The sequence below is a fragment of the Bos javanicus genome, chromosome 10 (genome assembly GCF_032452875.1).
Source record: "Bos javanicus breed banteng chromosome 10, ARS-OSU_banteng_1.0, whole genome shotgun sequence".
In the NCBI taxonomy this organism is placed as follows: Eukaryota; Metazoa; Chordata; class Mammalia; order Artiodactyla; family Bovidae; genus Bos; species Bos javanicus.
In genome coordinates, this window is record NC_083877.1 from 17,988,349 (window position 1) to 18,013,076 (window position 24,728).

At 40.8% G+C, this 24,728-nt stretch overlaps 1 protein-coding gene across 2 annotated transcripts in view; it reads left to right on the forward strand.

Moving 5' to 3' along the window:
- Positions 1-24,728, forward strand: part of THSD4 (thrombospondin type 1 domain containing 4) — a 675,283-nt gene that overhangs the window by 46,900 nt on the left and 603,655 nt on the right. The gene's annotated exons all lie outside the window — the stretch shown is intronic.

Consider the following 24,728-nt stretch of genomic DNA (forward strand, 5'->3'; position numbering starts at 1 on the left):
ATTAATATTTCCTTAGAAATAGGTGCATGATATGACCTTGGGAGGGTCCCTCAAATTCCTTTCTCCTGCCTAAGAACTCCTGGTGTCTAAAGGTAATGAAATGCAGACACGTCGGAGAGGACTAATAAGCCAGCCATTTGTATCTAAGTGTGACTGAATTGGTTGGAACCTTTCCTAGAGGGGTTTTCATAAGGGAAGTCCAGGAGAGAAGGGAGCCAAGAAACGAGTATGTGTACGGGTTTGCCCAGATATGCACCTTCTTGGGACAAGTTCTTGATGTTCTTGTCTGATGAGTCTTGTTTCTTTTAGGTCTGTGGATTGTGTTCTGCCTTTGTCTTTCTGGGCCAGATATGAACCTGTATTGTGTGGTGTTCTTCATTAGGGGTCAGCTCCATGAAAGTGGGATCTTACCTATCTTGTTCATTACCCTATTTCTACCTCCTGGAATACAGCCTGGCATGTTGTAGGTGCTCAATAAAACACCTGTTGAATGACTGACTGAATGAGTGAGTGGAAAAACTGGCCAAGATCTAAACATTATTTTGGTGGATGCCTGGCAATTTACACCCTTCTTAACCAGGTAGCTCAGTGGTAAAGAATCCACCTGCCAATACAGGAGACGTGGGTTCGACCCCTGGGTTGGGAAGATCCGCTGGAGAAGGAAATGGCCAACCCTCTCTGGTATTCTTGCCTGGAAAATCCCATAGACAGAGGAGCCTGGCAGGCTACAGTCCATGGTATCGCAAAGAACTGGACATGGCTTAGTGACTAAAAACAAAGACAAATATTTTACTGCATCATTCCCATTCATGATTTCAAGAGTCAGAAAGGACAACTATTATAGATTGAATGTTTGTATTCCACCCCAACCCCCCACCCCCATGCTAGCCCAAGATTGGTGTGCTAAAACCTAACCTATGTTATGGTATTTGGAGGCGGGGCCTTTGGGAGGTGATTAGGTGATGGAGTGGGGTCCTCAAGAATGGGCTTAGTCCTTGTTAGCAATAGGGGAGAGCTTGCTGCCCCGTCCTGTGAGGATACAATGAGAAGTCTGCACCCCAAGGTTGGGACTTTGCTGGCACCCTAACCTCAGACTTCCAGCCTTCAGAACTGTGAGAAATCAGTTTCTGTTGTTTATACAGCACTTGATCTATAATACTTTGTTTTAGCAGCCCAAATTGACTAAGAAATTGGCCCTGAGAAGTGGTGATGCTGCTATAACAAATATATAAAATGTGGAAGGGGCTTTGGAACTGGATACTTGGTAGAGACTGAGGAGGTTTGAGGTGCAGGCTACAAAAAGCCTGTGATGACATAAATGGATTTTTTAAAGTGACTCTGGTAAGAGCTCAGAAACGAAAGAGGGGGCTGTAGAGAAACCTCAATCTTCCTAGAGAATCCCTAAGTAATCTCAAGTAAAATGTTGGTAGAAATATGGACGTTAAAGGCCATTCCGATGGGTTCTTAGATGGTCATGAGGAACAAGCTATTGGAAACTGGAGGAAAGGCTGTGCTGGTTATAAAGTGGCAAAGAACTTGGCTCATTCCTGCTGTAGTGTTTTGTGGCAGGTAGGACTTGTAAGGGATGAAGTCAGATATTTAACCAAAGCCATTTCTAAGCAAAGTGTTGAAGGAGTGGCCTGGTTTCTCTTGACTGCTCATAGTAAAATGTGAGAAGAGAGAACTGATTTAAAGACGGAATTGTTAACTGGAAAGGAAGCACAACACAGAAGTTAAAGATTTGGAAATTCTTCAGCGGATCCATATTGAAAAGAATGAGAAAGCCTGTCCAGGAAAGAACAAACGCTAAGGGTGTGGTTGAGAGACTGATAAGGCGATTAGTCAGCCATCTTGACAGAAGCGAAGCCAGAGGCTATTGTCCAAGACAGTGGAAGACTGTAAGGGGGCGGTGGTGCCCTCCAGACCTGGTCCATCTTGGCACCATCTCCCTTCGTGCTTTCCACTCCCCACACTCAGGCTGAGTTCCTAGGCTGCCCCAGGAGCTGCTCCAGTGATGACCCAGTGAGGCTGGGCTGTGCCCAGCAGAGCCTTGGGGGACATGACTACCTCCACCCAGATTTCAAACGACAAGGCTTGAGCCAAGGTCCCAGGACCCCAACCCTGGAGAACCACAGTGAGGGTAGGGCAGCCTGGAGCTTTGGGGCCCCAACCTGTTCAGGCAGGACCGTGGGCCCAGTGGGCCTGGAGAGCAGAGCACAGAGCCAAAGAGAATTATTCTTAAGCCTTTATGAACCTTTCCTGGGTGGGTTGCAGACTTTCTTCTTTCCTCTTCTTCCCATTTGGAATGGGAATGTCTGTACTGTGCCTGTCTTACCGTTACATTTTGGAAGCACATAACATGTTTGATTTCACATGTTCATAGCTGGACAGCAGTTTGCTCATACCTTGAGCATGGACAGTATCAGGCACGCTTCCCTTCAGGCTGAAGGGAAGCCCTTCCCTTCCCATGAATCATAAGCCCTTCCCTTCCCATGAATCATACCTTGAGTCTCACCTATGTCTGATTTAAATGATATTTAGGTGAAACTTAGAACCTAGACTTTAATAATGATGCTGGAACCAGTTAATGCTTTCTAGGTTATTGGGATGGAATGAATGTATTTTGCCTGTAAGAAATGTGTGAATTTGGGGGGCCCAGGGATAGAATATTATAGACTACATATGTCCCTCCAAATTCATATGTTGAAACTGAATCCCCAGTGTGATGCTCTTTGGAGGTGGGACCTTTGGAAGGTGATTAGGTCATGAGAGGATAAATGTCCCTTATTAAAAGGGTCATAGAGGGATCTCTTGCTTCCTCTGCTGTGTGAGGATACAGGGAGAAGATTGCTGTCAATGAACAAGGAAATTGGTTCTTCCCAGACATCAAATCCACAGGCCCTTTCATCTTGAACACCCCAGCCTTCAGAATTGTGAAAAATAAATTTATGTTTTCCATAAACCACCCAGTCTATAGCACTGCTTTTATTGCAGCTGGATCAGACAATCGTCTGTTTTCATTATTATGTTCTATTATTTATTAGTGTTTAGAGCTATCAGGGTTATTAATCTTAACAGTTGAATCAGTCTACCAGTGTTCTTTTTTTCTTTTGGTATTATTCAAATAGACCTTCATACCTTAAAATATTTTATAAATGCTCAGTTTACTTTGCTGTGTCTATTAACTTTTCAAGTCAGCCTGAATGGTATATACGTAACCTGAACAAAAGTTTCACAAAAAGGTACTGCCTCCATTTTGCTTTGTTTCTTCCTTTCTTTCTTTTCTTTTTTAATTTATTCTCTTTAGAAAGTTGTACCATAATGTGCTTAGTAAGTCTCCATATTTCTTAAGTAAAGTATTTATTCTGAGAAATTTGAAAAATGATTTATGAATCACTTTAGAATGTCGAATTTAGAAATTGAGTAAAAGGTTTCACATTTTAGTGTATTGGTTTGCCTTGTCAAAATATTAAGAACTTTGTAGTAGAAAGTTAGATTGGGAAAATTTTTTTCAAAATCGCTTATAGATTCCTTTACTCAGACAGTACACATTTTAGGACAGTTCTCAAATATAATTATGTGCATTTTAGTTGCCAGGATCATTGTCATTGTCATTCACCTCAGAGAAGGAAGATTCAGTGCTTTTTTGGGTCGCAAATTTCTTCCTGACGTTTTGTTGGAGTTCTGTGAAGCCGTGGCTGTCATCCTTCCTGACTGTCCCCAGAGCCCTGGAGCAGCGACAGTACTGGCAGTAATAGCATCCGTTTATTTCTGCAACATGAGAAATAAGGAGATACCTATTAAAACAGAGGCTGGAAATGTTTTCCTATAAATGGTCAGTTGTGATTGTTCTAGGCTTTCTGGGCTACAAAATCTCTGTCACAACTAGTCAGCTCTGCTTTTGTAGCACAAATTCAGTCATAAACAACTTGTCAATAAATGTACATGTCTGTGTTCCAATAATACTTTATTTGCAAAACACTGGATTTGGCCCATAACCCACCGTTTGCCAGCCACTGCTCTAAAGTCAAGATAGAGAAGAGTTAACTGTAATTACTGTATATGTATTTCGAAGTTGGAAATTGTCTCCTCCTGGGACCTTAAGAAACACAAAGGATTTGAGGGAAAAAAAAAGTATATTTTTTAGGGGAAAAATATATTTTTTCATGAAAACATAAGAATTATGATTACTATCAAATTGTTTTCATTGCTTGGATAAATCATGATTGAATTCCTGCTGACTGCTTTGTGGCAAGATCCACTCTCAATCTGTAGAAGAGAGCAGCAGCAAGAATTAGAAAACCATTTATGGTAAATTCTTAAGGGACAGCATTACGAATTTGTGCACACTGTAGTTCAGTATGCATATGAAAACCACCCTCCAAAAGACATCTCTTTTTCTTTCTCATTACTATAGCATGTCCAACTTTAGCATATGGAAGCATTTCTACACTGTAAGTTATTCTGAGTAAAAGACATAATTTGTAAACGCTGTCAAATAAACTATGCATTTCTAAATGCTACTCGGGTGACTGGATACATCTCTGTAAAAACTGTCCCATAATAGTGCAGGAAAAGAGGACTCAGTGCAGAGTGTAAGTAGCTCTTTCAAGATATTTTTATCCAGATGTCTTCCTCTTGCTCCTGATGGATGGCATCAGAAAGGACTGTTCAGCCTCTGTTCTTGGTAGTTATTTAATGACACTTGGCAAGTGATTTCATTTTAAAAACTCTCTGTGGCTTCGTTTGTAGATAAGGTAAGATCAAGAGTGGAAAAAACTTGTCCCAGACTCTAATAAAAACCATACGTTATTAGTACAAGAGAATATGTAGATTGTAGAAAGCTTTTAAGTTAATGAAAGTGTTCTGTCTGTCTGACAGACGTTCACTGAGCAAGTTGCTCTATAAGTCATAAAGTGTATGGTCACATAATCTATTTAGGAAAAAATCATGAAACATGTTATTTTATTCCTACAAATGGAGAAACATTAATATACTTGAATCACCACTGCTTAACTTTTTTTTTTTTTTAGTTTACTTTTTAATTATGCATGTATATTGGGCTTCCCTGGTAGCTCAGCTGGTAAAAGAATCCACCTGCAAGGCAGGAGACCCCAATTCGACTCCTAGGTCAGGAAGATCCCCTGGAGAAAGGATAGGCTACCCACTCCAGTATTCATGGGCTTCTGTGGTGGCTCAGATGGTAAAAAATCCACCTGCAATGTGAGACCCTGGGATCGATCCCTAGGTTGGGAAGATCCCCTGGAGGAGGGCATGGCAACCCACTCCAGTATTCTCGCCTGGAGAATCCCCATGGACACAGGAGGCTGGTGGGCTACAGTACATGGGGTCACAAAGAGTCAGATACAATAAGTGACTAAGCACAGCACATGCATGTTTATTATAGGAAATTTAGAAAACAATGAAAAACAATGAGGAGGAAAATAAAAACCCACTCCTAGGGCCACCAGCCAAAGAGAAGTGCTCTTCAATTTGTTATTTATAGAAACTTTAAAACAAACAAAGAAAAAAACCCAGACATACTACGAAATGAAATAAGAGTGAAGTAAAATATTTGTTTTGCTAGCTGGTTTGCAAGTCACAATATGAATAGCTGGGGCCCTTGGAAAGGGTTTAGAGCCTACTATTACTGTGTACAGGCTTCCCTGGTGGTTCAGTAATAAAGAACCCACCTGCCAATGCAGGAGATTTGGGTTTGATCCCTAGGTTGGGAAGATCTCCTGTAAAAGGAAATGGCAACCTACTCCAGTATTCTTGTCTGGGAAATCTCATGGACAAAGGAGCCTGGTAGGCTATAGTCCATGGTAGCCCAAAAAGTCAGACGTGACTTAGCAATTAAACAACACCTAAAACAATTGACTTCAGATTGCCTCTTGACAATGTCCTACAATCGGCTATTGAAGAGAAAGCCTATAGAAGGACAAAAATAAGTTTTAGGTAACATGAAATTTCTGATATTATTTCTCCTGTATTCCACATCCACAAAGGAGAAAACAGTAAGGTTTTTTGAAGAAAATATATGAAAATATCCTGATGACTTGGGATAGGCAAGGGTTTCTTAAACAACACACCAAAAGAACTAATCATAAAAAAATTTGAACTGCATGATAATTGAGGAGTTTTATTTATTATCATACACCATGAAGAGTGAAAAGATAAGCCAAAGACAGGGTGAAGATATTCACAATTACATATTTGACCAAAGATTCATATTCAGATTATATAAAGAAACTACTAATTATTAAGAAAATGTTAAGCAATTAAATTTTTAAATTGGCAGAAGACTTGAACAGATGCTTTGTGTAAGAGGATATTCTAATGGCCAATAAGCATGTGAAATATCCTCAGTCAGTCAGTTCAGTCACTCAATTGTGTCCGACCCTGTGATCCCATGGACTGTGCATGCCAGGCTGCCCTGTCTATCACCAACTCCTGGAGCTTGCTCAAATGCATGTGCATCGAGTTGGTAATGCCATCCAACCATCTCATCCTCTGTCACCCCCTTCTCCTCCCGCCTTCAATCTTTCCCAGCATCAGGGTCTTTTCCAATGAGTCAGTTCTTTGCATCAGGTGGCCAAAGTATTGGAGTTTCAGCTTCAACATCAGTCCTTCCAGTGAATATTCAGGATTGACTGGTTTGATTTCCCTGTAGTCCAAGGGACTCTCAAGAGTCTTCTCCAACACCACGGTTCAACAGCATCAATTCTTTGGCGCTCAGCTTTCTTTAGAGTCCAACCCTCACATCCATACATGACTACTGGAAAAACCATAGTTTTGATTAGACGGACCTTTGTTGGCAAAGTAATGTCTCTGCTTTTTAATATGCTATCTAGGTTGGTCATAGCTTTTCTTCCAAGGAGCAAGCATCTTTTAACTTCATGGCTGCAATCACCATCTGCAGTGATTTTAGAGCCCCAAAACATAAAGTTGCTCACTGTTTCCATTGTTTCCCCAATGCTCAATCAAAATCATTAATTAAGTGGGACTTCCCTGATGATTCAGTGGCTAAGACTCTGCTCTCCCAGTGTGGGTGGCCCAGATTCAATCTCTGGTCCAAGAACTAGGTCCTGCATGCCACAACTAAGAGTTCACATGCCACAACTAAAGATCCTGCATGTTGCAATGAAAATTGAAGATCCTGTGAGCTGCAATACAGGAGACATGGGCTCAATCCCTGGGTCAGGAAATGGATCTTCCCTGGAGTAGGAAGTGGCAACCCACTCCAGTATCCTTGCCTGGAAAATTCCATAGACAGAGGAGCCTGGCGAGCACAGAGTCAGACGCGACTGAACACACACACACACGTTGCTCTGGACATCACAAACAGATCATAAAAGCAGTACTGAATGGTTCAAACTGTTTCTAAATAGCTTACCTATCCTAGTACAATTTTTAAGAATATGGGAATATGAAAATATCCAGTACCCAACAAGGTAAAATTCAAGATGTCTGGTTTTAGTCAAAGATTACCAGGCATGCACAGAAGTAGAAAAACATTAGCATTATTCTCCATAATGAGGAGAACAATCAATTGAAACCAACTCTGAACTGACACAGATACTAGAATTTGAAAACAAGGGTATTAAAAGTTATTAAAACTGTATCCCATATATTCAAAAAGTTAAGTGGAGGTTTGGGAAATATTAAAAAAAAAGTCAAACTTCTGGAGATGAAAATGAGAAATACACTGGATGGGATTAATGGAAGACTAGATGTGGACAATAAAAGAGAACCTGAAGATATAGGAATAGAAACTTTTTTCTAAAAAGAATTTTAAAAAAGATGAGTATCAGTGAACCCTGTAATGACTTCAGGTGAATTTATGTGTATGCAGTTGGAGTACCAAAAGGAGAAGAAGTGAGGGGTAACAGAAAAATATTTTTTTAAATACTAGGAAATACTCTGATTTTGATTAAAACTATGAATCTAAGAATACCAATGAACTCCAAACACTAGAAACATGAAGGAAATGGCACCTTTACACCATGATCAAATTGCTTAAAATTCAGTGATAAAAGTAAGCAAAAATTTGAATCCTTTAGGGGGGAAGAAAAACACATTACATCCACAGAAACAAAGAAAAAGATGACAACATATTCCTTGTCTGCTGTCACTCATGCATGTGAAGCGATATCTTTAAAATACTGAAAGAATAAAACTGTCAACCTGGAATTCTACATCCAGAAAAAACATCTTTCAAAAATGAAAGTAAAGACATGTTCATACATAAGTGCTGAGTCACACTTGTAACACCAAAACTGTTAAGGGAAATTCTTAAAGCAGAAGGAAAATGATACAAAAAAATATAGATCTATACATGAAATGAACCAGAAATAATAATTACATGGGTAAATATATACAGTTTTGAAAAATAATTAAGTCTCTTTCAAAGATTGACTCTTTAAATGAAAATAATATAATGTGTTGTGGAGGTAATAATGTATGTGTAAGTAAAATGTATGGGACCAATATTGTAAATGCCAGAAGAAGATAAATGGAAATATAATATTAGAAGGTTCTTATAAAATGTATAAAATTGTATATAACTTGAAAGTGGACTACGATAAGTTAAAGATGTATATTATAAACCTTAAAATAACAGAGTAACAAATCAAAGAATTTTAGCTCACAGAATTGTTTTAGGAAATAAAATAGAGTCATAAAAATACTCCAACAATTCAAAAAAAGACAGAAATAGATGAAAATGAGATGGGATAATTAGAAAACAAATAGCAAGTTGATAGACTTAAATATAGTTATATTAATATATAACTATTATATATATTGAGTTCCAGAAAAACATCTATTTCTGCTTTATTGACTATGCCAAAGCCTTTGACTGTATGTATCACAATAAACTGTGGAAAATTCTTAAAGAGATGGGAATACCAGACCGCCTGACCTGCCTCTTGAGAAATTTGTATGCAGGTCAGGAAGCAACAGTTAGAACTGGACATGGAACAACAGACTGGTTCCAAATAGGAAAAGGAGTACATCAAGGCTGTATATTGTCACCCTGTTTATTTAACTTATATGCAGAGTACATCATGAGAAACGCTGGACTGGAAGAAACAGAAGCTGGAATCAAGATTGCCAGGAGAAATATCAATAACCTCAGATATGCAGATGACACCACCCTTATGGCAGAAAGTGAAGAGGAATGAAAAAGCCTCTTGATGAAAGTAAAAGTGGAGAGTGAAAAAGTTGGCTTAAAGCTCAACATTCAGAAAACGAAGATCATGGCATCCGGTCCTACCACTTCCTGGTAAATAGATGGGGAAACCGTGGAAACAGTGTCAAACTTTATTTTTCTGGGCTCCAAAATCACTACAGGTGGTGACTGCAGCCATGAAATTAAAAGACACTTACTCCTTGGAAGGAAAGTTATAACCAACCTAGATAGCATATTCAAAAGCAGAGACATTACTTTGCCAAAAAAGATCCGTCTAGTCAAGGCTATGGTTTTTCCTGTGGTCATGTATGGATGTGAGAGTTGGACTGTGAAGAAGGCTGAGCACCGAAGAATTGATGCTTTTGAACTGTGGTGTTGGAGAAGACTCTTGAGAGTCCCTTGGACTGCAAGGAGATCCAGCCAGTCCATTCTGAAGGAGATCAGCCCTGGGATTTCTTTGGAAGCAATGATGCTAAAGCTGAAACTGCAGTACTTTGTCCACCTCATGAGAAGAGTTGACTCATTGGAAAAGACTCTGATGCTGGGAGGGATTGGGGGCAGGAGGAGAAGGGGATGACAGAGGATGAGATGGCTGGATGGCATCACTGACTCGATGGCCGTGAGTCTGAGTGAACTCTGGGAATTGGTGATGGACAGGGAGGCCTGGCATGCTGCGATTCATGGGGTCGCAAAGAGTTAGACACGACTGAGCGACTGATCTGATCTGATCTGATATTAATATAACTACATTTAAGTCTATCAACTTGCTATTTGTTTTCTAGTTATCCCATCTCTTTTTCTTCTATTTCTGTCTTTTTTTAAAGCACCTCAACTAAAAGGCAGAGTTTGAGCGGGTTGGATAAAAAACAAGACAGTCAACTGTATGCTGTCTACAAAAAACACACGTAACCATAAAGACACAGATTAGGTTAAAATTAGAAGGATGGAAGAAGACATACCATGTTAACATCAGTCAAAAGGAAGCTAGAGAGACTCTATCAGTATCAGATAAAGTAGATTTTAGAGAGAAGAATATTACCAAATATAAAAAAGTCATTTCATTATGTTAAAGGGGTCAATTCATCAGAGGACATAACAATCCTAAACATTTATGTACCTAATAATAAAGCTTCAAATTACTGAAGTCAATCAGTAACTGCAAGGAGAAACAGAAAAATCCACAATTACTGCCTGAGGTTTTAATGGTGGTAGTTTAGTTGCTAAGTCATATCCTACTCTTGTAACCCCATGGACTGGAGCCTGCCATGGGATTTCCCAGGCAAAAATGCTGGAGTGAATTGCCATTTTCTCCTCCTTGGGATATTCCCGACTGGGGGATGAATCTGAGTCTCCTGCATTGCATGCAGATTTTTTACCAACTGAGCCACCCCCTTTCCAAACACTGATAGAGTACTTAAACCAAAAAATCGGTAAGAATGGAGAAGATTTAACTATGACTAACAGTCAGCTGGACCCAATGGACATTTGTAGAACATTCCCCCAAATAAAACCAAATATGTATTCATTTCAGATGCATGAAGAACACTTACTAAGATAAATCATATTTGGGGCCATAAAGCAAGTCTCAATAGACATGATTCAAATCACAGTTTATTCTCTAATCACTGTGGAATTGATTTAGCAATCAATATAAAAGATATCTGGAGAATTCCTAAATATTTGGAATGGAATAAAACATTTCTAAATAATCCATCTCAAAGAAGAGATGAAAGAGAAATTAGAAATTACTTTGACCTGGATGAAATTAAAAACAAAAAATAATAGAAATTGTGAGATGCTGCTAAAATAGCACACAGGGGGAAATTTATATAACTAATCAACTATAAAGACAAAAAAGGTCTCAAATCAGTAACCTCAGCTTTCCACCATAAACAACTAGAAAGACAACAGTGATTAAACTCAAAGTAAGAAGAAAGGAAATAATAAGACCAAAGCAGAAACCTGTAAAGTAGAAACAGAAAAACCATAAAGGAAACCATTTATTCCAAAAGTTGGTTCTTTGAACGATCAATGAAATGAATAAATCTTGAACCAGAATCATTAGAGAAAAAAGTTGAACACATAAATGATCATTATCAGGAGACAGAGTGGTAACATCACCACAGATTCTGTAGATGTTAATAAGGATAAGAGAATATTATGAATTCTTTATTCTTATAAATTCAACAACTTACATGAAAAAGACAAATCATCTGAAAGATACAAACTACCAAAGCTCACTTAAAAAGAAATAGATAACCTGAATATTCTATATTTATTAAAGAAATAGAATTTGTAGTTAAAAACCTTCCTGCAAAGAAAATTCCTGATGGCTTTTCTGATGAATTCTTATAAGCATTTAAGGAAGAAAATAGTACTAATTTTACACAAACTCTTCTAGAAAATTGAAGAGGAAGAGAACTTCCCAACTCATTCTATGAGACCAGCATTACATACCAAAGATAAATAAAGATGTTAAAAGATAAGAAGACTATAGATGGTTGTTCATAATGAACATAGATACAAAAGCTCTAATTAAAATTTTAGCAAATTAAATCCAATGTTATAAGAAATGATATGCATCATGAATCAGTTCAGTTCAGTTCAGTCACTCAGTCGTGTCCAACTCTTTGCGACCCCATGAATTGCAGCACGGCAGGCCTCCCTGTCCATCACCAACTCACCAACTCCCGGAGTTCACTCAGACTCATGTCCATTGAGTCGATGATGCCATCTAGCCATCTCATCCTCTGTCATCCCCTTCTCCTCCTACCCCCAATCCCTCCCAGCATCAGAGTCTTTCCCAATGAGTCAACTCTTCGCATGAGGTGGCCAAAGTACTGGAGTTTCAGCTTTAGCATCATTGCTTCCAAAGAAATCCCAGGGCTGATCTCCTTCAGAATGGACTGGTTGGATCTCCTTGCAGTCCAAGGGACTCTCAAGAGTCTTCTCCAACACCACAGTTCAGAAGCATCAATTCTTCGGCGCTCAGCCTTCTTCACAGTCCAACTCTCACATCCATACATGACCACAGGAAAAACCATAGCCTTGACTAGACGGATGTTTGTTGGCAAAGTAATGTCTCTGCTTTTCAATATGCTGTCTAGGTTGGTCATAACTTTCCTTCCAAGGAGTAAGCATCTTTCAATTTCATGGCTGCAGTCACCATCTGCAGTGATTTTGGAGCCCCCCAAAATAAAGTCTGACACTGTTTCCACTGTTTCCCCATCTATTTCCCATGAAGTGATGGGACCAGATGCCATGATCTTCGTTTTCTGAATGTTGAGCTTTAAGCCATCTTTTTCACTCTCCTCTTTCACTCTCATCAAGAGGCTTTTTAGTTCCTCTTCACTAAGCATTCAAGTTTGGTTCAACATTTAGAAATGAACTGGTATACAAACTAAAAAAGAAAAGTCATATGGCTACCTCATTAAATGCAGAGAAGTTTTGACAAAATCTGATCTCCATTCCTGATAAAAACTCTCAGCAAAGTAGAAATGAAACTTGATTTAACCCGATAAAGGACATTTCCTTAAAACCTATAGCTAATGACAGAGGCATCACCAGTTCAATGGACATGAACTTGAGCAAATTCCAGGAGATGGTGAGGGACAAGGAAGCCTGGAATGCTGCAGTCCATGGGGTCGCAAAGAGTCGTACTTGACTTGGCGACTTAACAACAACAATCATTCTTAATGGTGAAGGACTGAATGTTTTCCTTCTAAGATCAAGAAAAGACAATGATATTTTCCCTCACCACTTCTTTTTGCATGTTTATATATTTATTTATTTGGGGCTGTGCTGGGTCTTCGCTGCTGTGCCAGCTTTCCTCTGGTTGTGGCCAGCAGGGACTTCTCTCCAGCTGTATGCGGGCTTCTCCCTGCAGTGGCTTCTCTAGTTGCAGAGCACGGGTGCTGGGGTTGCGGCTTCAGAAGTTGTGGCACACAGGCTCAGTGGTTGCGGCTCCTCGGCTCTACAGCACAGGCTCACTAGTTGTGGAACAGAGGCCTAATTGCTCTACAGCCTGTGGGATCTTCCTGGATCAGGAATTGAGTCTCCTGCGTTGGCAGGGGATTCTCTACCACTGAACCACCAGGGAAGTGCCCTCACTGATGCTATTGTGCACAGAATTGGAGGCTCTAACCAATGCATTCAGGCAATGCAAAGAAACAAGACGTATACAGATTGGAAAGAAGTAAACTTGTCTTTATTTTCAGACAGCAGAATTGTCTGTAGAAAATCTGATAATATATAAAAAAGACCATAAGTGAGTTTAGCTAAATTATTGGATATAAGATCAATATGCAAAGAATTAATTGTATTTCTATAACTGCCAATGAATAGAAAATTAAATTAAAAAGGAAATCATTGACAAAATCTGACAAAAGATGTGAAAGATGTATACATTTATACCTATGAAACATTGTTGAGAGGAATTAGAGTTAATGGAGAAATATACTATTTTTATGAGTAGGGAACTCAATATTATTAAGATGATCATCTCCCAAATTTGATCTATAGATTTAACACAATTCCAATAAAATTCCCAGAGGACTTTTTACAAAAAAAATTTATTTTTTATTTTTTTATTTTTTATTGAAGGATAATTGCTTTACAGAATTTTGTTGTTTTCTGTCAAACCTCAACATGAATCAGCCACAGGTATACATATATCCTCTCCCTTTTGAACTTCCCTCCCCATATCTCACCCCACTGCTACTGCTGCTAAGTCGCTTCAGTCGTGTCTGACTCTGTGCGACCCCATAGACGGCAGCCCACCAGCCTCCCCCATCCCTGGGACTCTCCAGGCAAGAACACTGGAGTGGGTTGCCATTTCCTTCTCCAATGCATGAAAGTGAAAAGTGAAAGTGAAGTCGCTCAGTCATGTCCGACTCTTAGCGACCCCATGGACTTCGGCCCACCAGGGTCCTCCGTCCATGGGATTTTCCAGGCAAGAGTATTGGAGTGGGGTACCGTTGCCTTCTCCATCCCACCCCACAGATATATTTAAAAATACTTTATGAAATGCAGAGGATCTTGAATAGCCAAAACAAATTTCAAGAAAAAGAACAAAATCCCAGGAGCTACACTGTCTAATATTTGTATTATAAAGCTACAGTCAGGAAGTGAAGTGAAAATCACTTAGTGGTGTCTGACCCCTGGCAACTCCATGGACTGTAGCCTGCCAGGCTCCTCTGTCCATGGAATTCTCCAGGCAAGAATACTGGAGTGAGTAGCCATCCCTTCTCCAGGGGATTTTCCCAACCCACGGATTGAACTCAGGTCTCCCACACTGCAGGTGGATTCTTTACCGTCTGAGCCACAGGGGAAGCCCATGTTTTTTGGCATCAAGGTAGATAAACAGTGGGACAGAATAGAGTATAGAAATAAATCTACAAATATATGGTCAACTGATTTTCTGGGAAAAATGCAAAGGTAATTCAGTGGAAAAAGGGTAATATTTCAATAAATAATCCTGGGACAATTGGGTATCCACATGCAAAAGAGTGAACAGTCAATCCATACCTTGTTCAATATGCAAAAATTAACTTAAAATGGATCATAAATCTAAATGTAAAACTTAAATCTTTAAAACATCTAGAAGGAAACAAAGGGGAAAATATTTGTGACTAGAACTAGCTAGAGATTTTATTTTTTAGATGCATCATCAAAGTCATGACCCATAAAAGAAAGAGTTGATTGGTTAAATTTTATCGAAACTACTAACTTCCACTCTTTTAAGAAGGGAAAGACTAGCCACAGACTGAGAGAAAATATTTACAAAGCATATATTGATAAAGTACTTGTGTTCAGTATACATAAAGAGCACTCAAAACCCAATAATAAGGAAAAACAACCTGATACAAGAGTAAGCAAGGGATGTGAAATGCTTCATTAAGGAAGGTACCTGGTTGGCAAATAAGCTCAGGAAAAGATGCTCAACATCATTAGTCATTCAGTTCAGTTCAGTCACTCAGTCGTGTCCAACTCTTTGCGACCCCATGAATCTCAGCATGCCAGGCCTCCCTGTCCATCACCAACTCCCGGAGTTCACCCAAACTCTTGTCCATCGAGTCGGTGATGCCATCCAGCCATCTCATCCTCTGTCATCCCCTTCTCCTCCTACCCCCAATCCCTCCCAGCATCAGGGTCTTTTCCAAAGAGTCAACTCTTCACATGAGGTAGCCAAAGTATTGGGGTTTCAGCTTTAGCATCAGTCCTTCCAATGAACACCCAGGACCCATCTCCTTTAGAATGGACTGGTTGGATCTCCTTGCAGTCCAAAGGACTCTCAAGAGTCTTCTCCAACACCACAGTTCAAAAGCATCAATTCTTCGGCGCTCAGCCTTCTTCACAGTCCAACTCTCACATCCATACATGACCACAGGAAAAACCTTAGCCTTGACTAGATGGATCTTTGTAGGCAAAATAATGTCTCTGCTTTTCAGTACGCTATCTAGTTTGGTCATAACTTTCCTTCCAAGGAGTAAGTGTCTTTTAATTTCATGGCTGCAGTCACCATCTGCAGTGATTTTGGAGCCCCCCAAAATAAAGTCTGACACTGTTTCCACTGTTTCCCCATCTATTTCCCATGAAGTGATGAGACCAGATGCTATGATCTTAGTTTTCTGAATGTTGAGCTTTAAGCCAACTTTTTCACTCTCCGCTTTCACTTTCATCAAGAGGCTTTTTAGTTCCTCTTCACTTTCTGCCATAAGGGTGGTGTCATCTGCATATCTGAGGTTATTGATGTTTCTCCCGGCAATCCTGATTCCAGCTGTGCTTCATCCAGCCCAGCGTGTCTCATGATGTACTCTACATATAAGTTAAATAAGCAGGGTGACAATATACAGCCTTGACGTACTCCTTTTCCTATTTGGAACCAGTCTATTGTTCCATGTCCAGTTCTAACTGTTGCTTCCTGATCTGCATATAGGTTTCTCAAGAGGCAGGTCAGGTGGTCTGGTAGGGAAATACAAATTAAAATCACAGTATATGACTACACACCTACTAGAGTAGCTTAAATTTAAAAGATCAAGTGCTGATGGTGACAAGGAGGAACTACCTCCCTTGTAGGCTGTTAGTGAGACTATAAAAATGACAGACTATTCTAGAATACAGGTTGGCAGTTAAAAAATATTACTCATACCCATCATGCATGTGTGTGTGCTAAGTCACTTCAGTTGTGTCTGAGTCTTTGTGCCCCTATGGATCATAACCTGCCAGGCTCCTCTGTTCATGTGATTTTCCAGTCAAGAATACTGGGGTGGGTTGCCATCCTCTCCTCCAGAGGATCTTCCTGACCTAGATTGAACCTGCAGGGATTGACCCAGGGATCTCTTTGGTCTCCTGCATTGGGAGGTGGGTTCTTTACCAGTAGCACCTCTTGGGAAGCCCCATACATATCAAATGATTCAGTTTTTACCCAAGAGAAAAGGATATATATATGGGGTCGCAAAAACTCAGACACGACTGAGCGACTGAACTGAACTGATCCATACATAAACTTGTACAGAAATATTCATAGCAGCTTTCTTTGCTGGAAAGTAACCCAAATGTCCATCAACAGGTGAATGAACACACTATATTAATTCATTTATATAACCTTCTAGGAAATGTAGTTCAGTTCATTTCAGTTGCTCAGTCATGTCTGACTCTGCGACCCCATGGGCTGCAGCACGCCAGGCTTCCCATGTCCATCAAGTCAGTGATGCCATCCAAACATCTCATCCTCTGTTGTCCCCTTCTCCTCCTGCCTTCAGTCTTTCCCAGCATCAGGGTCTTTTTCAATGAGTCAGTTCTTCACATTAGGTGGCCAAAGTATTGGAGCTTCAGTTTCAGCATCAGTCCTTCCAAAGATTATTCAGGACCGATTTCCTTTAGGATTGACTGGTTTGATCTCCTTGCAGTCCAAGGGACTCGTAAGAGTCTTCTCCAACACCACAATTCAAAAGCATCAATTTTTCAGCACTCAACTTTCTTTATGGTCTAACTCTCACATCTATACATGACTACTGGAAAAACCATAACTTTGGCTAGACGGACCTTTGTCAGCAAAGTAATGTCTCTGCTTTTTAATATGCTGCCTATGTTGGTCATAGCTTTTTTTCCAAGGAGCAACCATCTTTTGATTTCATGGCAACAGTGATTTTGGAGCCCAAGAAAATAAAGTTTCTCACTGTTTCCATTGTTTCCCCATCTGTTTGCCATGAAATGATGCGACTGGATGCCATGATATTAGTTTTTTGAATGTTGAGTTTAAAGCCAGCTTTTTCAATCTCCTCTTTCACTTTCATCAAGAGGCTCTTTAGTTCCTCCTCACTTTCTGCCATAAGGGTAGTGTCACCTGCATATCTGAGGTTATTGATATTTCTCCTGGCAATCTTGATTCCAGCTTGTGCTTCATCCAGCCCGGCATTTCACATGATGTACTCTGCATATAAGTTAAATAAGCAGGATGATATACAATATACAGCCTTGACATACTCTTTTCCCATTTGGAACCAGTCCATTGTTCCATGTCTGGTTCTAACTGTTGCTTCTTGACCAACTAATCTATAATGATGTAAAGCATATCTGTATTTGTGGGGGATTAAGAAGGCGAGGAAGGGAAGATGATCACGCCGATACAAAGAAAACTTTGGGGTGATCTGTATGTGCATTATCTTGATGATGGTGATGATTTCATGGGTGAATACGTATGAGCAATCTTATCAAACTGTACACTTCAAATATGTATGATTTATTGTGTGTTAACTACACTTCAATAAAGTTGTTAATAATAAACTATTCATATAAGCACCAACTGAGTAAATTTCTCATGAATTCCATTCACTGAATATGTTTTTCTTACTAACCGTAAGACACCAGACACAAAAGTACCTACAGTATAAGTCCATTTATATTTAGTTCAAGAACAGGCAAAGCTAATATATGGCAAAAATAAAATCAGAATAATGGAAACCTTTGAAGAGGGTGGGATTGACTAGTAAGGGGCATGAGGAAACCTTCCAGGATGTAGGAAATAGTCTCAATCTTGAGCTCAGTGCTGGTTATTTAGGTCTTAAATGTGTCAGGAGCCATACATTCATCATGAGCCTATTTGATGTGCTTCTTATATTAATACATTATACCTCAATAAAGAAAAGGATAAAGAAAATGCAGTTCATTAAATGCCAGTACTGAAATGGCACTGAAAGTCTTGGGAGCAGTGTGGGATTGTCCTTTGAGTGTTACCAGGAAACAAAGATGCTCTTCAAAGTACAGCATAAGGCGCATTCTCATTCGCTATTGAGTGTCCAGCCACAGAACCCTTGCCGAGTTGGAAGCCGACTCTAAAGCAGGCACTGTGTCTTTTCCAGCTGGTATTTGTCAGACCTTCTGTTTCTAATGGCATAAATATAACTGACTGCTTCTGAAAAATTAAGAGTACTTCTACTTATGAGAAATGAAGAAATTAAAGTAAAAAGACCTTATTAAGGACTGGGAAGAATGTCAATGTTCATTAATTCATGCTTTGCCAAATCTCTTGGATTCAAATCCAACGGCCGAAAAATCAAATTTGCTTCTATTACAAATGGAACAGCAAGCTTAAGCCTGCATGTTCAGAAAGCCCTTGACAACACAGCAGAAAGAGCACATCTTCAGCTTTTAGTCTGGGCATAATGGGGCATTCCTGGCCTCTTAGCCTTTTCTGGTTTAAGGCCAGAATTCCCTACCAGATCTCCATTTTTTTTTTTTTTTCCTGAGTGTGCATTTTGCCCAGGGGTAGATGGGACAAAGTGGAATGTAGAAGAAACCACTCTGCCTAGAACCCAGCTTTCACTGGGTTGGCCAATGCTTGCTGACTTCCTCGACTGCACACGGGGTCTGCCTGCCCAGCCCTTTGGCACTTCTTTGCCTTCTCCAGCCTTGGTTGACTTAACTTGGGTGGGTTTTTCGTCCTCCCAGCCTTGGGGTGTCTACCAGTTCTCTCCTGTGGAGGAGTCTTTGTCCCATCTATCCTGATGTCACTGCCCATGCCTGGCGCCAGGAAGACAGGGAGGAAGTCATAGCTGTCACATATTCTATTTGTAGAAGTCTGTGAAGATGATGAGGGCCCATCAGAGGAAGCAGACACTGGGATCGTGTAAGCTCGGGAAACCAAGGCATTTTTAATGGCAAAAATTATATCCGTTGAGTTTTGAGTGTTCCTTCCCTAATGATGCCCTCTACCCTGGCATCTTTAAAAACTGCTTTTAGTATTTAATATGTACTAAGTTCAGGGACAAAAAAAAGCTTTTTTTTTTTTTTTCTATATTGTATTTCTTTTGTTCTGAGTGATTTTCCTGCTTCCCAGAAACACATACAACCCAAGTTTATAAATTCCTTCCTTTGGAAGTTTGTGGTTCCATTTGTAAGGGTATTTAAAAATAAATATGTTATAAATTTGTTATTATTCTCTGAGCAAGCTCTAGTCTAATACCCATATCTCAAATGTGATATTACTACAAACAAGCCAAATTATACAGAATAGATTTTTTTTTTGTATGTGTTGACCCCTAACAAAGTTACTTTGAGACTATAAATAGTTATAAGAAAAAATGAGTATTTTATGTACTTTAAGTTTTACTTGAAATTTCCATTCCCTCCCACACTTATACACACAAAACTCAAACCATAAAAGGTGTTTTTAAAATAACTTCTAAATTCCCCACTATGTTATGTTTCCAGGCCAAATTACAGTTAAAACAAAGTTTTGACAGACAGAACAACTTATCACTTAGGCCACAAATCTTGGTCTTTGGAAAAGAAAATGAACAGTGCAGCCTTAAGGCCACTGCCCTGTGGAGTCCTCACCTGCCAGCCAACGTCCAGCCCCTCCACAGGATGCTCACTCCTTGGTTGCTTGGAGAAATAGAGGATAAGTCCTTTTGCTCTGAATTTTATTCTGTTTGTATTGCTTCTCTTATATATTCAATGTATGTTTCTACTTATGGCCAAGTTCATCTTTTTTTCCCCATTAACGCATCAAACACCTACCAAGTGCCTGCTGTGTGAACTTAGGCTCTGAAGCCAGACTGCCTAGTCGATATCTGTTCTACTGCATACTAATTTTGGATGTTGGGCAAGGTCCTGTGCCTCAGTTTTGTCATCTGTGAAATGGGGCTGCAAGTAGTAGCCATTGCATAGGTTGTTCTGAGGATGATATGAATTTAGGATGTTGCGGATGATATTTGACCCACTAATTGCTATGTTGGTGCTGCTGTCATCGTTTGCTGTTGTGATGACAAACGCCAGCCTTGAGCTACGTGCTGCATACCCAAGTGGGTTGCTTTTCAAGGAACTTCCCTTCTAATGTCACCTTCAGCATTTCTATCCAAGTCTGATGTCTCCAGAGTTTCTCAGTCTCAAAACTATTGGCATTTTAGGTGGGGTAATTCTTTGCTGTGGGACCGTGCTATGCACTGTTAGAAGTTTAGCAGCATCTCTGGTCTCTACCCACTAGATGCCAATAAGATGCTCTTCCAGTTCAAAAAATGTCTCCAGATGTTTCCAGATGCTCCTTGGGGGACAGAATTGCCTGAAGTGGAGGACCGTCTATTTAGGTAGTAAATCTGCCTGCAGAGGCAGCACTGTGGCTCCCCCTGCTTTCTAGGGAGACCCCTGGGGCTTCCCTGGAAGTTCAGCTGGTAAAGAATCCACCTGGTTCAATTCCTGGGTCGGGAAGTTCCCCTGGAGGTGGGATAGGCTACCCACTCTAGTATTCTTGGGCTTGCCTGGTGGCTTAAACAATAAAGAATCCACCTGCAATGCGGGAGACTTGAGTTCGATCCCTGGTTGGGAAGATACCCTGGAGGAAGGCATGGCAACCCATTCTAGTATTCTTGCCTAAAGAATCCCCATGGACAGAGGAGCCTGGAGGGCTACAGTCCACGGGGTTGCAAAGAGTCGGACACGACTGAGCAGCTAAGCACAGCACACAGCAGTGGTTACCTGCAGTTGTCTTCCCCCGAGCATGTTTTGAAGATCCGTGTTATATGTTACAGGTGCCTCTAACCACATGTCTGGAACCAGAGGAACATTTCTGCTGTGACCACTTCGGCCTCCTTAGTAAGAGAGGCTCCTCTTTAAAATGGACTTCTTTATTTTTTAAAATTTATTTGGCTGTGCTGAATCTTAGTTGTGGCATGCAGAATCTTTGTTGTCACATGCAAGCTCTTAGTTGCTGCATGTGGGATCTAGTTCCCTGATCAGGGATCGAACCCGGGCCCCCTGTACTGGGAGTGCAGAGTCTTAACCACTAGACTGCCAGGGAAGTCCCACTTTAGAAGAGAGGAGGAGAGACATAATCATCCTAGCACTTCAGTCCAAGGCTCCCTGTGAAAGCCAATCCCCTGACCCTTTACAGCTGAAGGAATTTACTGCTTATCACAATGGGGAACAAGCAGAGGTCATAAGACCACATGTGGAGACTCTCACTATGGGAGTTTGCATGATGTGGTCCTTGGTCCTCACTGGGTGAGCCCTGATGGTTAACACTGAGAGACTGATCATCACATGCCAGACTGAGCTAAGTACATGATGAATATTGCTCACATTCACCCTTAAAAGCAGATATTTTTGTCCCCATTTTATAGGCTGGGAAACTTCAGCTTAGAGACATTAAGATCACAGAATCAGGATTCAAATCCAGGCTGCCGATTCCAAAGTTCTTAATCCCACTGACACTTATCCTCAGAAGCACTGCCTCCGTAAAAAGCAGCGTCTCACTCTTGGAATGTCCCCTGTCTGTGCCCTAGTTAGATTTTGGTTCCCAAATTCCATCCTGGTCACATAAAACTATCCATCAGTAGCTTCATGCTGACCTGAAATGTGACAGGAGTGACATCATTTTGTTTTGTTTGCATGTAATAATGTCACAGCTGAGACATACCCTGTCCCCGACTCTTATTTTTTACTCTCCCTATGCTGAGAGCCCCAGAGAAGGGAATGGCTACCCACTCCAGTATTCTTGCCTGAAGAATCCCATGGACAGAGGAGTCTAGCGGGCTACAATCCACAGGATTGCAAAGAGTCAGACACGACTGAGCGACTAACACTAATGCTAAGAACCAAATCTTTTTCTTCCTTGTGTTTAAGCTGTGTGCTTCTGCTAACTGACAACAGTCATTGTGATGTAAACCAACCTTTAAATTAGAACTTTCTAAACGACCCTTAGGTCACAGAACTTATCCTGCTGGCACCAGTTGTCCTAACATCTAAATTTCTCCAGGGTGAACCTCTTTAAAACTATTAATTCTGTAAGCAGAAAGTAATTACTTTTAATACACTTCCAGTTCTGTCCCAGACACAGAACTTCATACAAGCCCCAAATAAAGAACTTAGTGTAGAAAAAGAGTTATACCTAATTTCAAGGGCCTTTACTAGAATTTTTTTGTAGGCCAAAGAGATACCAGGTAACAGAGAGACTTATGATCCAAACCACAGCCTGTTATCATGAACTATCATTGTAAAGGAGGGGAAAAGACGCCTTACATTCAATGGCCAAGGTAAGGTGTCTTTTTCCCCCCTTTACAATGATAGTTTATGCTAACAGGCTGTGGTTTGGACCATAAGTCTATCTGTTACCTGGTGTCTCTTTGGCCTACCTTGGTTTCCTTCTGCTGAGGCCACATGGGTCTGCTTTACTTTTCCACTTTGTATTAAAACCCCTGGCTTTAGGATCATTGTCCTTATAGTTTTAGTAAAATCATCAGCATCTGCAGAAAGCACTCAGAGAAAATGAAGGTCATAAACTGTCAAAGTACAGATGAATTATGTAGAATCTTTGCCTTAGAATATTTCTGAGTACAATCAAGAACATCTCGTTCTTTTTCTCTAGTCTCCTCCCGTGCCTTTCACAGGGAGGACGCTCCATGTCCATGCATGAAACGATAGGAGGAGGGCGGAGAGTTCAGTCTGGAATTAATCACTGATGCAAAAACATGTGGGAGGTTTACTGAGTACTTGTTGTGGGCCAGACACTATACAAGCTCCTGGGGATATGATGGTGAGGTACTGGCCTCTCCCTGGAAGATCTCAGAGCCTAATAGGGGTGACAAGAATTAAATGATCCCAGTGTAGTCAAGGAGATGCTGTGATCTAGTCTGGCTGTTGAATTTGGGATCACATTCCCAATGTGGGATCACCTAACATTTATTGAGCACTTTTTACATGCACTGTACTTTCTGTTGTTGTTCAGTCACTCAGTCGTGTCCAACTCTTTGCAACCCCATGGACTGCAGCATGCCAGTCTTCCCTGTCTTTCACCATCTCCCGGAGCTTGCTCAAACTCATGCCCATCGAGTCAGTGTTGCCATCCAACCATCTCATCCTCTGTCATCCCCTTCTCCTCCTGCCTTCAATCTTTCCCAGCATCAGGGTCTTTTCTAATGAGTCGGCTCTAAGCATCAGGTGGCCAAAGTGCTTTCTACACATCATCTATTTTTTTAATTCTCACAACAACTGTATGAAGTTGAAGCTGCTCTTATACCCATTTTATAGATGGGGAAATTGAGACTCAAAGGGAAATTCCCTGAGTCTTAAAAGCCAAGTAGGAAGTATCCAGAGGGAAGAAGGAGGAGGTAGAAATTCTGGAATGAGGGAAAAGCAAGTATAGAAACACGAAGGCAAATGGATGAGATGACCTCTGTGTATCAAGAGGGCGCTGGGAGCTGGGGGTTACACCATCCAATTCTGCCCACAGTTAAGTGATTTCAAACTTTTGACTTGTTTTTTCATTGAAGAGCAACCTGTGCTTCCTCAAGTGATGAGCCACTTGTTTATATAATTCACCCACGTGATCAGGGTGAACTCCTCAACCTTGAAGTGGTTGTTCAAGTGCCTCTGATTTTATGCTTGGGGAAAATAACAGCTGGGAAAGTCTCTGGGCTGGCAGGGTCCCCAGGGGTATTGGGTTCTCAGGCTTTGAAGCTGGACTTCAAGTGGCCTTAGGCAACTCCTTTAACTCTGTGGCATTTGCTTTGTCCCTCACATGCTCAAGTCTGTATCTCCAGAACCTACCGCAGAGCCTCTGTGTGTGTCTGTGTGCACACATGCTCAGTCATGTCTGAACTGTTTGCGACCCCATGGACTATAGCCTGCCAGCCTCCACTGTTCGTGGGATTCTCCAGGCAAGAATACTGGAGTGGGTTGCCATGCCCTTCTCCAGGGGATCTTCCCAACCCAGGGATTGAACCCACATCTCCTGCATTGGCAGTTGGGTTCTTTACCACTGTGCCACCTTGGAAGCCCTACTTCAGAGCCTAGACCTGCATAATCCAAAAAATGGGGGTACTAGTGAAGGCAAGGCATTTCAGATGATTAATTATAGTTCACATGAAAGCCTTTAAACAATTCAATGAAAAGTAAGCAATAAATGGGCTTCCCAGGTGGTGGGAGGCCTGGGTTGGGAAGATCCCCTGGAGAAGGAAATGGCTACCCACTCCAGTGTTCTTGCCTGGAGAATTCCATGGACAGAGGAGCCTGGCGGGCTACAGTCCATGGACTCACA